At 41.4% G+C, this 18,539-nt stretch overlaps 1 protein-coding gene and 1 long non-coding RNA gene across 7 annotated transcripts in view; both read right to left on the reverse strand.

Annotated features, from left to right (window-relative positions):
• GPM6B (glycoprotein M6B) overlaps positions 1 to 18,539 on the reverse strand; it is a 148,715-nt gene that overhangs the window by 106,334 nt on the left and 23,842 nt on the right. The window lies entirely within an intron of this gene.
• LOC122457860 lies at positions 7,745 to 12,877 on the reverse strand. Its single transcript, XR_006277540.1, has 2 exons — positions 12,807 to 12,877; positions 7,745 to 8,031 (listed from the first exon to the last, which is right to left on the reverse strand). It is a non-coding gene; the product is annotated as an uncharacterized LOC122457860 (long non-coding RNA).

Raw genomic sequence — 18,539 nt, forward strand, 5'->3', positions numbered from 1 at the left:
AATCCCTTAATTCCACAAAACTCCTTAAACTCAGAATTTCAAACAGAGTTTGCTTGGAAAATGTGCGTTTATGAGCACACTCTTGCACAAAAAAATCATAAAGGGTGGAGACATACAAAGGTTTTTAAAAATGGGTTCCTAAAAGTTTAGCTCCTAAATCCATATTTGGGTGCCTAACCTGATTTTCAAGAGTGCTGAACACTCAGTGTCAAGGTAGTGCTTAAATATCGGTGTAGGCTCCTATTTTTAGGCACCCATTTTTTAAAAAATAAACTCTTGACCACAGATTTTAATACAGTTGTGTGGCATATGTAAAATATCTATTAAACATAAGGTGTTTGAATTGTATGTTGTATACTTACATTCCAGAGAGCAGAATGCAGAGTCTGGTGACCTTATGAATAACCTCCGTGCCCATCACTGCCCCCTACATTCTGGATATTATGCGTCTATTTGCCTGTCAATATCATATACCCTCTTACTGGCTAGCTGACCTGCCCCGGTAACCTGTCCCGGAGCGGCAGCGAACCAGCGGAGCAGCGGGGACAGCAGAGCAGCTCACAGCAGGAGTTTGCCTGGGACTGGTAAGTATCCGAGTGTGTGTGTTTGCTTGCTGAGGAAGTATCCGAGCGTGTGTTTGCTGGGAGGGCAGGGAGAGAGCCTGAGTGAGTGTCTGATTGGCTGCTAGCCTGCAGGGGGCGGGCATTAGGGTGTCTGTGTGTTTGCGTCAGGGAAGCCTGGCTGTTTAAAAATAGCCAGAGCCTCGCGAACCAGCTGAGCGGCAGCGGAGCAGCGGGGACAGCAGAGCAGCTCACAGCAGGAGTTTGCCTGGGAGTTCGCCTGGAGTGAGCCCAGTGAGGCTTACATCTTGCCAACGTCTCTGAGGAAGCTCATAGTAGGTAGGTGATATGGAAGGGGGGGGTTCAGCTGTTGTGACCTGCGCTGGATGTGCCATGTTTGTCTTTCTTCCACAGGACAGAAGCGACTTTGTCTGTACAAAGTGCAAGCTGGTCTCCATATTGGAAGAAAAGATTGAAGGTCTGGAGCAACAGGTAACGACCCTGCGTTGTATACGAGAGACTGAGGATTTTCTGGACCAAACTCAGGATAGCCTTCTAGGGGCACAAAGCTCTAAAGATATAGAGCAGGTTGCACAGAGGGGCCAAGAGGCCAGTGAAGAAACTTGGCAACATGTGACCTCCAGAAGAGGTAAGCGGAATGTCCGGGTTCCAGTAACACAGACACAGGTAACTAACCGCTTTCATGTTCTCTCCACAGGTACCAATGCGGAGAGTGGACCAGATGATATGTCTGGGGGGAGAAAGCAGAAGGAGACTCCGCTGGTTGGGAGGCATGAGATGCGATGTCCTGAGGTTGGGGGTTCCACGACCACCACTCCCAAGAGGAGAAGGCGGGTGGTGGTGGTCGGGGACTCTCTCCTCCGGGGGACTGAGTCATCTATCTGCCGCCCTGACCGGGAAAACCGAGAAGTCTGCTGCTTGCCAGGGGCTAAGATGCGTGATGTGACGGAGAGACTGCCGAGACTCATCAAGCCCTCGGATCGCTACCCCTTCCTGCTTCTCCACGTGGGCACCAATGATACTGCCAAGAATGACCTTGAGCGGATCACTGCGGACTACGTGGCTCTGGGAAGAAGGATAAAGGAGTTGGAGGCGCAAGTGGTGTTCTCGTCCATCCTCCCCGTGGAAGGAAAAGGCCTGGGTAGGGACCGTCGAATCGTGGAGGTCAATGAATGGCTACGCAGGTGGTGTCGGAGAGAAGGCTTTGGATTCTTTGACCATGGGATGGTGTTCCATGAAGGAGGAGTGCTGGGCAGAGACGGGCTCCATCTTACGAAGAGAGGGAAGAACATCTTTGCCAGCAGGCTGGCTAACCTAGTGAGGAGGGCTTTAAACTAGGTTCACCGGGGGAAGGAGACCAAAGCCCTGAGGTAAGTGGGAAAGCGGGATACCGGGAGGAAGCACAGGCAGGAATGTCTGTGAGGGGAGGGCTCCTGCCTCATACTGGGAATGAGGGGCGATCAACAGGTTATCTCAAGTGCTTATATACAAATGCACAAAGCCTTGGAAACAAGCAGGGAGAACTGGAGGTCCTGGTGATGTCAAGGAATTATGACGTGATTGGAATAACAGAGACTTGGTGGGATAACTCACATGACTGGAGTACAGTCATGGATGGTTATAAACTGTTCAGGAAGGACAGGCAGGGCAGAAAAGGTGGGGGAGTAGCACTGTATGTAAGGGAGCAGTATGACTGCTCAGAGCTCCGGTATGAAACTGTGGAAAAACCTGAGTGTCTCTGGATTAAGTTTAGAAGTGTGTGCAACAAGAGTGATGTCATGGTGGGAGTCTGCTATAGACCACCGGACCAGGGGGATGAGGTGGATGAGGCTTTCTTCCGGCAACTCACGGAAGCTACTAGATCGCATGCCCTGATTCTCATGGGTGACTTTAATTTTCCTGATATCTGCTGGGAGAGCAATACAGCGGTGCATAGACAATCCAGGAAGTTTTTGGAAAGCGTAGGGGACAATTTCCTGGTGCAAGTGCTAGGGGAGCCAACTAGGGGGAGCGCTTTTCTTGACCTGCTGCTCACAAACCGGGTAGAATTAGTGGGGGAAGCAAAAGTGGATGGGAATCTGGGAGGCAGTGACCATGAGTTGGTTGAGTTCAGGATCCTGACGCAGGGAAGAAAGGTAAGCAGCAGGATACGGACCCTGGACTTCAGGAAAGCAGACTTTGACTCCCTCAGGGAACAGATGGCCAGGATCCCCTGGGGGACTAACATGAAAGGGAAGGGAGTACAGGAGAGCTGGCTGTATTTCAAGGAATCCCTGTTGAGGTTACAGGGACAAACCATCCCGATGAGTCGAAAGAATAGTAAATATGGCAGGCGACCAGCTTGGCTTAATGGTGAAATCTTAGCGGATCTTAAACATAAAAAAGAAGCTTACAAGAAGTGGAAGGTTGGACATATGACCAGGGAAGAGTATAAAAATATTGCTCGGGCATGTAGGAAAGATATCAGGAGGGCCAAATCGCACCTGGAGCTGCAGCTAGCAAGAGATGTCAAGAGTAACAAGAAGGGTTTCTTCAGGTATGTTGGCAACAAGAAGAAAGCCAAGGAAAGTGTGGGCCCCTTACTGAATGAGGGAGGCAAACTAGTGACAGAGGATGTGGAAAAAGCTAATGTACTCAATGCTTTTTTTGCCTCTGTTTTCACTAACAAGGTCAGCTCCCAGACTGCTGTGCTGGGCATCACAAAATGGGGAAGAGATGGCCAGCCCTCTGTAGAGATAGAGGTGGTTAGGGACTATTTAGAAAAGCTGGACGTGCACAAGTCCATGGGGCCGGACGAATTGCATCCGAGAGTGCTGAGGGAATTGGCGGCTGTGATTGCAGAGCCCTTGGCCATTATCTTTGAAAACTCGTGGCGAACGGGGGAAGTCCCGGATGACTGGAAAAAGGCTAATGTAGTGCCCATCTTTAAAAAAGGGAAGAAGGAGGATCCTGGGAACTACAGGCCGGTCAGCCTCACCTCAGTCCCTGGAAAAATCATGGAGCAGGTCCTCAAAGAATCAATCCTGAAGCACTTAGAGGAGAGGAAAGTGATCAGGAACAGTCAGCATGGATTCACCAAGGGAAGGTCATGCCTGACTAATCTAATCGCCTTTTATGATGAGATTACTGGTTCTGTGGATGAAGGGAAAGCAGTGGATGTATTGTTTCTTGACTTTAGCAAAGCTTTTGACACGGTCTCCCACAGCATTCTTGTCAGCAAGTTAAGGAAGTATGGGCTGGATGAATGCACTATAAGGTGGGTAGAAAGCTGGCTAGATTGTCGGGCTCAACGGGTAGTGATCAATGGCTCCATGTCTAGTTGGCAGCCGGTGTCAAGCGGAGTGCCCCAGGGGTCGGTCCTGGGGCCCGTTTTGTTCAATATCTTCATAAATGATCTGGAGGATGGTGTGGATTGCACTCTCAGCAAATTTGCGGATGATACTAAACTGGGAGGAGTGGTAGATACGCTGGAGGGGAGGGATAGGATACAGAAGGACCTAGACAAATTGGAAGATTGGGCCAAAAGAAATCTAATGAGGTTCAATAAGGATAAGTGCAGGGTCCTGCACTTAGGATGGAAGAATCCAATGCACCGCTACAGACTAGGGACCGAATGGCTCGGCAGCAGTTCTGCGGAAAAGGACCTAGGGGTGACAGTGGATGAGAAGCTGGATATGAGTCAGCAGTGTGCCCTTGTTGCCAAGAAGGCCAATGGCATTTTGGGATGTATAAGTAGGGGCATAGCGAGCAGATCGAGGGACGTGATCGTTCCCCTCTATTCGACACTGGTGAGGCCTCATCTGGAGTACTGTGTCCAGTTTTGGGCCCCACACTACAAGAAGGATGTAGATAAATTGGAAAGAGTACAGCGAAGGGCAACAAAAATGATTAGGGGTCTAGAGCACATGACTTACGAGGAGAGGCTGAGGGAGCTGGGATTGTTTAGTCTGCAGAAGAGAAGAATGAGGGGGGATTTGATAGCTGCTTTCAACTACCTGAAAGGGGGTTTCAAAGAGGATGGCTCTAGACTGTTCTCAATGGTAGCAGATGACAGAACGAGGAGTAATGGTCTCAAGTTGCAATGGGGGAGGTTTAGATTAGATATTAGGAAAAACTTTTTCACTAAGAGGGTGGTGAAACACTGGAATGCGTTACCTAGGGAGGTGGTAGAATCTCCTTCCTTAGAGGTTTTTAAGGTCAGGCTTGACAAAGCCCTGGCTAGGATGATTTAACTGGGACTTGGTCCTGCTTTGAGCAGGGGGTTGGACTAGATGACCTTCTGGGGTCCCTTCCAACCCTGATATTCTATGATTCTATGAACTCTTCAGGAAGAGAGGATGGCGGTATCTGGAACTAAAGGTGTGGAAGTCTATTTCCTATGTTGTACATATGATGATGACCATAGTGTTAAAAAAGTACAGCCCTGGATCACCACAGCTTTTTCTGTACAATAAGAAGAAAACAAAGAACAGTGTGGTGAGGAATGGAGTTGCATTCATAGCTCCCATGCACCTTCCCTGGTCCCAGACATTAAAGAATTTTAATGGCATGTATAATGAAAATATCATAGATTATTCAGAGAAATTATTTAAAATCCAATGCATTTTTCTTCATTTATATTTTGTTACTTTACTTTGTGAATTTCTCTTAGCTTGGGCAATAAGGAGGAGTTAGTTAGTTTCACACCTGTACACAGTCAAATTCTTCTACATGTGAAGATCTCAGCCATGAGCAGGAAAAAGATACATTCCAAGAGATTGAGAGATGAACCAAGTAATTGGCTAATGTACAGTTAACCGATTCCTGTACATAATTAAAACTGCATCAACTGTTTAAAATAAAATCCCTATGCTTCTGATTTTTCATTTTCATTTTATGACAACAATATCAACCTCAATACAAGGCATTTTCTCAGGATTAATGTCCAACTGAGGTTACTGACACGCAGCTGTGCCTCTGGCATGAACCCTTCAGAGCCAATTATGAATCCCCCAAATATGTTCTATGCCTCATTAGTTACTGCTTAAATATTATACACACTTATTAAATGCAAAAACTGTATCAATGCAGTATTCAGCAGGAGTTAAGGATGGTGGATGCTCCGAAGCTACTAGTACCAAACCCTGTACGAATACATGGAAGAACCAAAGGAAAAGTTCTTTAATAAATCATTACTGAGTCATCCATCTTATGAGACACCATGACAAACCTATGGTAAATCCTGAAGGAAAAAAATGACAAATGGACGACTCATCACATCCATACTCCTGTAATCTCATGCAGTTGTAACTTGGCATCTATTATGCGTGTAAAAATGTTCCATATGACACCAGATACCAATTTAAAATTTTATTTGTACTTCTTGGACAGATCATACCATGTAAAGTTTCCCTTTAACAATATTCAGTAGTTAATGTCATCAAGTGAAAAGACTGAAGTCAACTTTCAGACATTGAAAATGTCGAACAAAACTTTCTCAAGTAACTCAGCAGTTGAATTGCTAGGTTAGATTGGCAGTGATAGAACAACAGCTATTATTTATTCCTTAAAAAGGGATTTTATTTTTCCTTCCAAGTTATATACTGTATGTCTGACTTGAAAAGAAGAAAACACTCCAGCCACGAGTACGATGCATTGCACAAAGAAAAGTTTCCTTCAACACGTGTGGAAATTCAGTGTTTTAGTTTAGGAGAAAGTGATTGCTAAGATAGATGCTTTTCTGCTTACCTGCATACACACACACACATACGGGAAGCAATATAATTAAGATTATGCCCCTTAAATGTTTCAATATTAATTTTATGCACTGTGGTGGCACCCAAAACACCCAGTCATGACTGGAATCCAATTGTGCTGAGTGCTGTACAAGCAATCACCATATTAACATACTCCACAAATATCTGCTGTACTAACCCCTCTGCAATTAGTGTGGCAATTCTCAACCAACAGGCAGAGACGTAGGTTAAGAGCCTTAAACTTAGTTGCCATGAAAGCCATTTCCCATTGTGAAAAACATCTTACCCAACAGCAAACTGTAATGTACTAACCTATATTACAATTAAGATACACGCAGACACTGTCTGGATAAAAGTTAGTTAACAGCGATAGCAATTTCATTCTTTTATTAACTAGAGGCTTGAACAACACACCTGGCACACTTAGTGGGAACTAAAAACAAATTAAAACACAGGTAGGACACTTCCTTTTTAGGATCCAAGGGGGAGAATACAGTACAATATGCACGCTTTGATGGTGTAGTAAAAATTAGGTTGTATAAACTATTTCTAATTCAGTTTGTGCGAAGGAAACAATCTGTATTCTAATCAAGGGCACAGTTATACATGAATGTAGGCATCTGCAGACAAAAAACAAAATTTAACATCTTAAATCATAATTGGAGCTGGACAAAATATTCACAGTGCAATTTCCATCCTCCCCACCCACGCAAAATATATTTGGTTTAGAGTGTGAGTACCTTTCACAAATTTGGACCAATTTCTTTTAAAATTTGAACATAATTTGAAATTACATCCAGCAAAGTGTTACTCAATATCTGGATGTTTGTGATTTTTTTTTTTAAAGACACTTTTTGCAGTAAATAAATAAAACATTTATGAAATTGAATAGCTGGGGGCGAACAGCAGCTATGTGATATGTCGGATTAAAGAACAGAACCAGGAATTCTTGAATTCTATTCACACTGAATATTGCTCTGTCTCTACCTGCACACCCTCAACACACACATTCCTGCAGAGAATGGAGTTTGCTGCATCACCTGAAGGGATGACTCCCCTATACTCTCTGGAACGTACAGTGGAACTTGAGATAACACTCTCTGCTCGCAAAAAGAAAAGGAGTACTTGTGGCACCTTAGAGACTAACAAATTTATTAGAGCATAAGCTTTCGTGAGCTACAGCTCACATCATCGGATGTAGCTCACGAAAGCTTATGCTCTAATAAATTTGTTAGTCTCTAAGGTGCCACAAGTACTCCTTTTCTTTTTGCGACTACAGACTAACACGGCTGCTACTCTGAAACCTGTCATTCTCTGCTTGAACTCACCACAAGGTGATGTGGCTCTGCACTGCCCCCATCATAGTTCTGTGGGTGTCACAATTTAACACAGCGGAGTAGCCATTTTCTTTTATGCAAGAAGAAAGCATTCATTAATTTTTCATTTTAATAGCTGAAATTTTTCTAAAATGTACAGCATAAAGTAATGCATTCCACCCAAATACAACACACACTGTAGAAAATGTTGCAGCGTGTGTGTTAATGCATCACTGGGAAAAAGAAGACTACCATTTAACAGAACAACTGACTCCGACTAAGAAATGTTATAAAGAAATCCTGGTATGCAGAGTTGTAAATGTAAGTGCTACCATCAGGTACTGTTGCCTCTGCTTTAGGACGACTGAATTTGCAGGTTTTCCCATGTGGATTCATGTCCTAGAGAGAAGATGGAAAAATGGGAAGCATTTATAGCTAAAAAGATTGCATGCAGGAGGCAGCAAATTCTGCTTTCCCAGGCAAACCATGTTATACAACATGAAATTACTCCCTTGTCCATACCTCTCAGCGCCTTTGCATACAATACTTTGGCATCAGTTTTGCATGGCTCCTGGAAACATCACTTTTTTTGGTTTTGCTAGTCAAATAAAAAATGTTCTCTGGAGAATCAAACCGCACAGTGTAGATAAATAGCTCATGCCAGCTGATCAAGAGCAGAAGGAATCACATGTAAGTTTTAGAAAAAATCAGCTGAAGAGACCAATTAAAGATAACAGGAGAAAGAGGAAGGAAAGCCCAACACTGCACTTTTTATTAATGTAAAATATGTCAGTGTCCTTTCCATTTTTGCAGCACAGAAAGCTATTTTTATCATGTTGATTCTTCATTTGTGTTTCATGCAGATGAGTGCTAATCCCATCTAGGATTTGTTTTTTCAAAAAGATGGTCTTGATGTGTGTAAGATCATTAGGTCAGAAAGGTAAATGTAAAAGATAGTAGTGATATCTGGTCCTTTACATTTATAATTGCAAAATATTAAATAAACAAAACCTGAACCTCTTGGCGTGTATCGATGTGAAATGCAAAATTCCACTGAAGCCACTGGAGTGATACCAATATGGAGCGGAAGGGGGAAAAATCCAAGCTACTGCCAGTTTTCTTTGTGTTGGACCGAGGATTTTCTTCAAGTATCTAGCTCAGTAAAAGGAATTGTATTTATTACTTTTCAAATTAACAACTGTGCCGTGATAGATTTTGAAAAATTAGATTTAGCACAAGGAAGATTTTTAGAAGAGACTCAGATGTACAAAAATATCAGTAAAAGTTTTTCTACTATTTTGGCAATAAGGCAACTACTTAAAAAAATAAAAATTTGACTTGTCCAAGGACAACTAAAATGGCTGCCTGACAAGAACATGCAATGGTTCTAATTTTTTAATAGCCAAATGAGTTTTAAAAATACAGTTGTGTTGCATGTCTGCTGTATGTCCCCTCCTCCAAGGACAAACTATTGATCTCATCTGCAATTACAAATCTGGGTACATCAAGTGACCACCACATCTCTTTGAAGAAAGAAAATGAACATTAGACTCTTGGTTTATTAGCCTTCAAGTCACCCCGAACACTAGTTACATACTACTCTGCATTTCAGAGACAGCATACTGATTGGAAGAGCAATATGCTCTCCTCTCAAAAGTACAGTGTGGGCACATCTGGATGAGCAGAGTCAGAGAAGGAATTTGGACAGTAGCAGGCTAAAATGCCATCCATTTCTTCTGAGACACAAGCTGGGTGAGGTAATATCTTTTATTGGACCAACTTCTGTTTGTAAACAGGACAAGCTTTCAAGTTTCACAGAGCTGCTCTTCAACTTCCTGACCTGTAGAAGAGCTCTGTGTAAGCTTGAAAGCTTGTCCTTTCCACCAACAGCAGCTGATCCAATAAAAGATATTACCTCATCCACCTTGCCTCTCTAATATCCTGGGACTGACACGGCTGCAAAAACATTGAAAATATTCATAGATACTAAGGTCAGAAGGGACCATTCTGATCATCTAGTCCGACCTCCTGCACGACGCAGGCCACAGAATCTCACCCACCCACTCCTACAAAAAAAACCTCACCTATGTCTGAGCTATTGAAGTCCTTAAATCATGGTTTAAAGACTTCAAGGAGCAGAGAAGCCTCCCTCAGTCACCCATGCCCCATGCTACAGAGGAAGGTGAAAAACCTCCAAGGCCTCTCCAATCTGCCCTGGAGGAAAATTCCTTCCCGACCCAAATATGGCGATCAGCTAAACCCTGAACATATGGGCAAGATTCACCAGCCAGATGCCCAGGAAAGAATTTTCTGTAGTAACTCAGATCCCATCCATGTAATATTCATTTCTTCTGTCATTTAGTGTTGCTTACAAATAAACTGTCCATTTTCACATAACAGCCTCAAACCAAATGCTTCGGGGACAGTTACACCAGATCCAGCAAAGCGCATATGTAACTTTAAGGATAAAAGTAGTCCTACTGAAATCAGTCCTAGTTTAACGGGATATACTCACATGATTAAGTACTCTGCTGGGAGTTAATGTCGCTGTTACCACTCAAGATACTAGCTGTTACCACTGAAGAAAGAGAGTTTGGAGTTATTGTGGATAGTTCTCTGAAAACATCCACAAAATGTGCAGCGGCAGTCAAAAAAGTGAACAGAATGTTGGGAATCATTAAGAAAGGGAGAGATAAGAAGACAGAAAATATCATATTGCCTCTACTTTCAAGCTGCTTCACTTTGCAACCTTATTGTTCCCTTAGCATAAATTTTGCTGTGAGATAAGTAGTTGGGCCATACACCTACTTCTCAATACTGTAGATTTTTTTTTTAAAAGAATTAATTGTTGTTTATAAACAAGATGGAAGATCACTTTTAAAGATTGTACCTTACTATTTTGAAGCTTACAGACTAGTTCAGACAAATTTTAATTCTGAACTGCATTAGCTTTGACTATAAACTGGAAACAGAGTCCCTTCCCCCCCCCCCCTTTTTTTTTTTTAAGGTAACAACATTTAAAACAATTGTACAATAGTTCTATATATAATGAGTCCACAGCTCTACCTTTTCAATTTGGGCTACTGAAGCAAGTTCTCTCCGCTGCTTTACTCAAACTGCAAAGGAGATGGAGGAAAGCCTTCCCCCCCCTTTTGTTTCTCTATTTTAACTATTGTATTTTAATTTATTTCTACCTTGTCATCTTCCCTTTTGACTAAACAAAACCTCATTTAGCTAAGATAGCACCCAACCTTGTGCAGTTCGAGGTGCTCAGCACCTCACAGGGACCAGGCCCATATTGACTAATGGTGGTTACATTTTAATTTTGCATGTGTATTGAAGGTTATCTACATAAAATATTACGAATGGAATTCCTGGCTGCTCTACCCCATTCTCAGGAAATTATTTTTAGCATAAAAACTAAAATGGAGCCAACTCATTTTTTTTCCTATTATAAAGTGAAGTTTCCCCAAAATCTGTGCACACCTGTGAGTTTATATTTACAAAGCCAAAGGTGGTTATTCCCATTTATCCTCCCTTTTGTTAACTAGATCCAGCTGCACAGTATCAACCAAAAGGATTGGTTTTACTTGCACATAATTATACCTTGAAAAGATCGCACTTGGTAGGATGTTCTCAGTGGTATATACAGAAGAGATCACAGCCCTGCAATTTTCCTACATATCAGATATAGAGCAGACAGAATTATATATTTTAAAAAAACCCTCACTGTGCCATTCTATCACTAATGGGCAATACAGACCTACAGCCTAATGGGCAACTATTTCAAGATAATTAATTTTAGTATTTTATGATCGCTTAATCAGGATGACTTACACATATTCTGTCCAAGGGATGGATTTAAATCAGCATCTTTTGGGCAAACAGCCAAGCATTTTTCAGTGATGCTATTCAGCCTCAGTACCAGTTTGTTATCCATCATTTCATCTGTGAACTATTTTTTTTAAGTGTACAATTTATGTTCTTCTATTGGTTTATCAAGAATATACTGACTATAAACAGTTTACCAATGGCACAGCATTGCTCTCCTTCACATGTTATTGCTTTCAGCTACTTTGATATTCTATGAACATATATTTTCGCAAAAATAATCCCTGGCACTTTTCTTTGGACAATTGACAGTAATTAAATGCTGTGAAAATGAAATCAAATTAAAAATACATTCAAGGTACATGCTCCGACTCTTGTTTCTGTCTAAGTCCTTTGTCAAGCTATGATTTTTTTAATCCAAATCAATAAGCAGCTTTCATTCTTCATTGCAAGATACCTCCACTCACAAAACAGAGCAAAAAGTTACTTTGAATTTACTTTGAATTATGGTTATGAATTTTAAAATACAGGATTCTAAATCTGAATTTGTTTTAACTGTTGTTTTATCACAGGCTCTGCTCCCTGGTAAACAAATGTTCGGCTAATTTTCCAATAAAATCTTTGTACACCCTAAAAATTAATACTATATTTAATTTAACAACATAATCAAAAACATTCAAGAGCCTTTTCAATATTGAATAAGAGTGATCTGATTTTAAATGATGCCTTCCTCTTTTAATAACTTTAACAGCTGCTGTGTGGAAGAATTCTTTTTTCTTCCCCTCTCTTTTTATTCTCTTTCTCCACATTTTCTTTCTAACAGCTGCTTTTTTGTTTTGTTTTGTTTTTTGTTTCCCTCCCTCTATTCCTCCCTCCAGTTACAAAGTTGGGGGTGGGAGCACAGGGTGCTAAAGCACAAAGCAGTACTTGTTAAAAACAGAATATATCCAGGCAAGTTGCCAAATTTAATTCCAAACAGCCCTGTTAGTGAGTGGCTCTGTGCTAAAATGGAATACAGTATTAGTCTATCTGTTTCCAGGACAGAGTGTCTCCTATGACTCAAGGGTAAAAAATGAATTTCATTCCAGAAAGCACCATATCTGCAGGTCTTCAGCCTTAGTAAAAAACAAAGTGAAAACTAACACAAGTTAATTGTTTCACAGATATTGCAGATAAAGTGGCACTATACTTTGGAAAGAATATTACTGAAATTTAAGTTACTCTCTAGAATTCTTAACAGCCACAATATGAGCCAACTTCTGCCACTCTCACTGAATAGTACCCTACTACCATTGCCTTGAATGGCCTTTGCATTTAGTTCTTAAAGCAGTGATGCTACTCACCAAGTACAGTACTACTCAGTAGTAGAAGAATGGCACCCTCTGGCCCAATATATACAGTGGTACTTTACCCCTGGGAGATAAAACATCAAAAACTTTGAGGCTGGAACATTAAACTATTACTAAAACTTGTTGTGAAAATGAAATATCCCAAGTTTAGGACCAGACTGTGAATCCCTTACATTGGTAAACAGTTACTCACTAGAGATTGGAGTCAATGGGGAAACCCAGGTGAGGAACTGTTCACAAATGTGAGTAAATGACTCAAATGGCCCTTAGATTTTCAGATTATCTTGGAAAACAGTGAGGGGGAGAAAAAAATTATTCATGCTTCAGATTTTGGTGTTTAATAGTCACACGTGCTTTCACTTTTATAATTTGTTATTCAGTTTTATTTGGTGTAGCAGATGTTAGAGTATATTGTATATATTTAGCACTTTAGACAAGTTACCGACATGTGAAACAGGCATGAGCTGGGAATCTACCTCCCAACAAGGTTTACAACATTTTTCTTCCAAAATAATATCTTCCTTATTACTGTTAAGTTTGAAAAGCAAAAGCAAACGGGAATACTCATTTCCACAGAAACAGATATTTAGGCTTACATTTATTTAATGTATAATTTATAATTAATAAATAATACCCAGCATATATGGAGCATTCTTCATAGTAGATCTCAAAATGCTATATTAACTAGGTCCACAGTGCTCCACAGACCCATCCCAAAGCACAAATTTAAAGAGACTCCCTCCTTCCTTCCAGTGACAAAATTTAGTTATCCCCTTCCCGTGCCATGTTACTTTCCCCCCACATACTTTCCTCTGACACAACCCTTCCCATTTCTTCTGCAAACGCCCTACCCTATGAGGTTTCCTCATTCCTCTCCCCACTTCCCTGCCCAATTCATTCACACACTCACAGCTACTCTGACTCCCCTCCTGATACACAGGGATTAGCAAAAACTCCATGTAGCAGATGTTCTTCCCCACCTCAGCTGCTGGATCCAATTTCCTTCGAAGCGGGATTCACAAGGAGCATGAGCACCAGTGTCACTTTGCTAGCCTGAGCCAGTGGCTGCTGGCTCCCCTCCAGAATCTAAATTATTAAAGGGTCAGAAGGCCACCATCCCAACTGATCAGGCTATCATGAACTGCTGAGGGGGGAGGGGGTGACAGTGCCAGTCACTGTTCCAAGCACCCAGTCAAAGTCCTTGTAAAAGAGACAGGATGCTGGGGAACTCCCAGAGGTGTGGCTCTCCTCCTTAAATTTATAATAGTCAGTTTTGAGCCATTGGATCCATGCTCTGCATTGGTCATCAGTTCATTGAATCCCCAACACTGCCAGCTTCTCCACTATTTCTTGGTAGACATGGTCATTTCTGGAATTCTTACTGAAGCTGAACATCTTGCTTGTCTCACATCAGAAATTTACTGCAATCTGACTGTCATCCCGTGACCCGCTAGCAGCGCATTTGGCAGAGGACTTCTTGTCACTGGTCATAACTAATGCAGACAACAGTTCAATCTGTTTTCAGTTCAGTGGTCAGAATAAATGGAAGGGTTACACACCGAACAGCTGTACTTGAACCAGGAGGGATCCTTCTGTTTCCTCGACATCAACTGGGTAGTCTGGGATAGAAAGGCCAACAAACTGTGGCCCACAGGATTGTGGGATAGTATTGGCAGACTCGCTGGACATGAGTCTGGTGATCTGGCTGCGAACTACATCCACACTACAAAATGATAGAGTTTGGACCCAAGTCCCAGTGAGACTTAGGTTTAGCCCCGTCCCCTTGGCCAGGTCCTAGGGAGCATTTACTAGCCCAAGAGAAAGATATGTGGGGGGGGAGGGGGGATTGGGCTCAAACTGGTGTCTGAGCCCGGGCTTATGTTGTAGTGCAGACAAACCACATGTGGACCGAGGGCGGGTGCTTTTGACAAGACAGGTGTTGAAGAATTTCTCTATCAGTATGTCTCAAAACATCCAAGTTTTAGAAATTTCAGTTACATCTGCCAAAGTCCAGGACACCATGAGATTGTGATTTGCCTGGGCAAGTCACAAAGGCAACAGTTCTCAAATTTCACAAACATATGGACTCATAAGTGAATCCTCCATGCCCCAAATCATGATAGAAGGTTGGGGGGGGGGGGAGGAAGGAATGAGGGTTGGAAGATGAGATGAAAGTCTCCATGTCAGATTTTCAGAGGGACTGAACTTCCCACACAACTCCAATTAAAATGAGTGGGAGCTGAATGTACTCAGCACTTCTGAAAAAAACAGGTCCTAAGACTCTGTAACTTCCAAACAAAGATAACTATTAGGGGTTTAAAGGAGGGAGGGAGGGAAGGAAGAGAGGAAGAACACAATCACAGGGAATAGAAATTATTGGGAAGCAGCTTTCAGTGGATAGAGGGAGGCCAAAGGTGTACTAGGGGAAAAGATGAGAAAGCCAATCTTTCACAGGGAAGAATGAAGGTGATGGAGAGTACCAAGAATAAGCTGTAGCCAGGGTTCCTAGTAGCAGAAGCCCTTACATCTCAGGAGTCGAAATGGCTTCCAAGCAGTGCCTCCTGGGAACCTGAGTTGTCCAGTGGCAGGCACAGAAGTTTTACTTAGAATTGATAGTTGAGTTGCTGAAGAGCAAGACAACGTTTCTTCTCTCCGCTCTTATTTGCTCCATATCCCACTTTGTTCTTCAGGTCTTCCCTAGCACCATGGATTTATGCCCTCTATACAGGAGCTACTTTTTTGAAAGCTTAGAAAATAGAGTAGTTTCAACGCTCAATGAGAACATATTGTATTATTTATGAAAATAAAAACAAATCATCATGCACTTATCCCAAAGCAACCTCTTCTGTAATATGCTTTGCATTACCTTTCATCTGGGATCTGAGAGCTCTTTACAGATACTGATGAATTAAGTGTATAAATAGGTAGGTATGTTTCTCAGTTTTACAATATGATGAAAATGACACACCAAAGGTCAGAGAGTGAAGAGTCAGGAACAGAACCCAGATCTGACTCCAAGTTACATAAATAGCAGTGTTTTGTCCACTAGACCATGTTCCTGAATTGACACCTCCGCATTCCACTGAATTCAGTAAGCCCAATCCAGTGAAAATAGTTTTGTGAAAAATTATGTGGAAGTGCATAACGCATCTGGGGGATCCATTTCATCTGCCCTTCCTGACTAGAATATTAAGTAATGACAAACAACTTTTTAGTAATTGTAGAAATCACTCTATCAACAGTTATGATCAAATTGTATTTTACATGCTTGTTATGTGTAACAAAGGTCAATTTTAGCTGTTAACTATCTTTTTAAAAGAAATTCTTTGTCATAGCTAGAACTTTGAATATTAAGTATCAAATGTAGACAATTGTGTGCGTTCTCTTAAAGGTTGAAATTTGAGATACAGGAAGAGTCTAATCACTGTGTGTTCCTGAAAATTCCATCTTGACTAAATGGACATTTGAAAGATTTTTTTAAATTTCAAAATTTCTGCAATTTACCCACCAAAATCTTCAAACGAACATATTTTGTGTTGGTATATAGAAAGGGAAATGGTAGCTGTCGTAAATATAAAAGGAAGGGTAACCACCTTTCTGTATACAGTGCTATAAAATCCCTCCTGGCCAGAGGCAAAATCCTTTCACCTGTAAAGGGTTAAGAAGCTAAGGTAACCCCGCTGGCACCTGACCCAAAATGGCCAATGAGGGGACAAGATTCTTTCAAATCTGGAGTGGGGGGAGGGGGAGGGACAAAGGGTTTGGGCTGTCTGGGTGATGCTTTTGCCGGGAACAGAGCAGGAATGCAAGCCTTACAACTCCTGTAAAGTTAGTAAGTAATCTAGCTAGAAAATGTGTTAGATTTTCTTTTGTTTAATGGCTTGTAAAATAAGCTGTGCTGGAGGGAATGTATATTCCTGTTTTTGTGTCTTTTTGTAACTTAAGGTTTTGCCTAGAGGGATTTTCTACGTTTTGAATCTGCTTACCCTGTAAAGTATTTACCATCCTGATTTTACAGAGGGGATTCTTTTAACTTTTCTTTAAATAAAATTCTTCTTTTAAGAACCTGATTGATTTTTCATTGTTCTTAAGATCCAAGGGTTTGGGTCTGTGTTAACCTGTACCAATTGGTGAGGATTATTATCAAGCCTTCCCCAGGAAAGGCAGTGTAGGGCTTGGGGGGGATATTTTGGAGGAAGACGTCTCCAAGTGATCTCTTTCCCTGTTCTTCGTTTAAAACTCTTGGTGGTGGCAGCATACTGTTCAAGGACAAGGACAAGTTTGTACCCTGGGGAAGTTTTTAACTTAAACTAATAAGAATAAGCTTAGGGGGTCTTTCATGCAAGTCCTCACATCTGTACCCTAGAGTTCAGAGTAGTGAAGGAACCTTGACAGAAGCTCAGGAACACAATTCTCTCCTTTAAAATTCTACAACAATCCAACTGTTTTCTGAAAACCCCCTTTAGAAAAGGTTGGTACTTCCAAAACTTTGCTAACAAAAAAAACCCACCTTTACTTATTCAAAAAAATCTCTTGCAGTCTCACTGAAACCCAACATCAACTTCTTACATTTTTAAGATAAACCACTTAAACGCCTACCATACTTTAGCATTAAACAATTTCATGACCCTTGCAGACTAGAAAGCTTATAGGATGGTTTTGAGTTTCACAGATTACTGACCCAACCATTCACATCAAAATTCAATTAAACTGGGCCACTATATAATTACTTGCATATAAACTGGGTTTTAAACTTTCTTTAATCTAAGCAAACTAATGCTCTTTAGAACCCGCTCATGATAATCAACTCTGCAAGTAAGCTTCTTACCCTCAAAACACCGTGTGGGTTTCACACAAACCATCTTAGGCTTCAGTCCATGTATATGTACTCTGTACACGTCTCTGAAGAACGAGAGCGCGTTAACCTCAGGTCTTCTCTGTCCTCCCACCCCAATTCCCAACATCCCAGTGGACATCAACCAAAGACATTAAAGGTATAGAATCTTCAAGAAAGAAGATTTTTAATGAAGTGTATCAAATTTTCTCACCACCTCTATATAGGAATATAGCTTCTAGAGAGCACAAAGTAGTCATACAGGTTTTACGGCTTGTCTTGATATATTCCTAGTGAGAAATTCAGCAATAGCTTGGAAGTCTTCCTATGCCTTAGTATTCTTTATCTGTGAAGAAGCAGCTAACATATTCATGGTAATCAACTGAAAGAAAATACATTTTAAAGATGTAGAAGTGGCATACTTTAAGAGAATCAAGTGAATACCTCAACCTTTTAAAACCATGGGTATAAATTTTAAATGAAGCTGTTTTTGAATGCATGTTATTATTACTTTATTTATATTATTTGCTATAATATGTGTATTACAGTTGTATCGAGGCGGCCCAGTCAGGATCGGGCCCCAGCTGTCATGGGTGATGTACAAACTCAAGAAAAAGTCTCTGCCCAAAGTGTTTACAGGCTAAAGGCCCTGATTCTGTGAACACACATGCATGTGCTTACCCCTCATTCTCACAGATAATTCCACTGTCTTCACATGTGTACATGTACAAGACAGAAGGGGGTAGCAGGGAAGACAAAAGTGACAGTAATAGGAATGCAAGGTTGCATATGTTAGCTAAGTGTATTGCTGCTTTCTGGTTATAAAAATACATGTCCATGGCAGAAAAAAATACCATGTCTGATAATCTAATTTTTAAGCTTTATAATACTTA

The sequence above is a fragment of the Dermochelys coriacea genome, chromosome 1, assembly GCF_009764565.3.
Source record: "Dermochelys coriacea isolate rDerCor1 chromosome 1, rDerCor1.pri.v4, whole genome shotgun sequence".
Classification (NCBI taxonomy): Eukaryota; Metazoa; Chordata; order Testudines; family Dermochelyidae; genus Dermochelys; species Dermochelys coriacea.